The sequence below is a fragment of the Anopheles merus genome, chromosome 2R (genome assembly GCF_017562075.2).
Source record: "Anopheles merus strain MAF chromosome 2R, AmerM5.1, whole genome shotgun sequence".
In the NCBI taxonomy this organism is placed as follows: Eukaryota; Metazoa; Arthropoda; class Insecta; order Diptera; family Culicidae; genus Anopheles; species Anopheles merus.
The window spans coordinates 44586832-44588763 of NC_054082.1; positions in this window are offsets into that span (position 1 = coordinate 44586832).

The following is a 1932-nucleotide window of genomic DNA, read 5'->3' on the forward strand; positions in this document are numbered from 1 at the left end:
CATCCCATTAAGGTTGGCAACAAAATCTCCCCGAAAACGCTGTTATCGGTGGTTTGATAGCATTCTCAGTGTTCATTCCCTTGGTATACTTTTCTATTGTTTCAACTGCCCGTTTGGTACGATCGCATGTTCAAACGCACAAGCATCTGATCTAGAGGTGAGCTATCGATGCAGATTTAACCTCTCTGTTAGCATGAACAGTGGTTGTTTGGGTTGGTTCAATGCAGTGTGTTCTTAATTATCTTTTCTGCATCAATAGACCGAGTAACGCATCCACGGGAGTAGCTTTGATTGTTTTTCGTGCTTGTTTCGGAGTATTTATTTTTGCATAGGACGTGTTCACCTTAGTTTATAGGTTCGGCGCTTTCACTGAAAACGTTCAGGACGCGATCTGCACAACACATTGTTTGTGTTTAGCCAATAACTTGCACGCATTAACCCCTGTTCACGTTTTGTGTGAAGAAGATGTAATTAGTTTTTTGTTTCTTTTTGGTGTAGGGAAAAACACCCAAATATTGTTTTCTTTCATATGATAGCGTCTAACACACGCTGCTTGTGAGTTGTGATTGGAGATGAGAGAAAGATACAACAAAACTTATACAAACAATGGACTGTATCTGTCCACACGTCCACTAGTCTTTTGTGTCGTAGTGTGTATTGTGGGAATGTGGATGTGTGCTAAATAAATAAAAACACAATAGACCTCATTGCAAAGGGCGCTAAGTGCAATCGATATTGATATTAGGAGTTAAACACGAGAAAAACTGGAAGTGGTACTGACTGAAAACATTTGTTTTCTCTCTGTCGCAGCAGATTGAAGAGGATCAAACATTCACGTACAAACCGAAAGTTACCATACGGTATACAAAACTAAGATGGTCATCGTGCCTAGAGAGCGAGTCAATAGAATAATGATGACCGTCCGGAAATGCCTTCCGACCCCGGTGACACTCTTTCTGAGAGTGTTGTCCGTTAAATCTGCTGCGGTCTCTCTGCGGATGCTCATTTAACACTAGTCTCTATCAGTACAAGATATTCTCATTACCCTGTGTTGCTTGACTTTTGTGCGGGAGCAATCCACGATATATTTTTGCTTATCTTAAACGTTTTGGTGCCGGCTACTGATAAGTAGTGGAAACTACTGATCCAAGTAAAAGCTTTTTGCGAGCTCTGTTTTAAATTACTCCAATTTGTTAATAATGGAGAATTTTCCAAATCCATTCAGATCGTTGGACTTGTGTAGTACAGAATAAACATTACCCACATAGAGTTCTGGCAAGCAATATGAGTCCCATTTCACATTCTACCATCCACGGAGAGCTTGGCCCGGTATACAATCTATGTTCCTTGCCAATGTTGGTTTGGAAATTTTTTTTTAAGACACTCGAAGCCTTATTGTAGATTCCGGGGTGCAGATGAAGAGTCAGATGGTGGCCTGACAAGTAGGCAAGCGTATGTTTAGAGTTTTGGGAAAATATCAATGTGTCAAGAGAGGCACTAAACGATCTTGTCTGTGACCAGACACGGTAGTAGCGTGATGCAATAGAACAAACATCGCTTTATCACTTTCAGGAAGGATGCGTACACCCTCGAAGACTGATTGAATGCACTCACTTAGATACGTATTTCACATACACTCCTCCAAACAGATTTGACAACACAATCGCCCAACGGTAGGTAGGCACTCGTTGAACAATAACGCAAACACTGTGAAATCGGGCGGGCGTATATCCGGGAAACTGTGAACGTGAATCCTCCGACACAATCGGACGTTCACACACTAACTGGCGCGTGGCTGCTCACGGTAAGACGAGGACCTACAGCATCGTTCACGTGGAATTTCTACCAGCTGACTGAGGAAGTCGACAGGATACCGATGATGAAACGAATGATACAATTCCCGAAAGAACGAATTCCCGAGCAGCCACACCA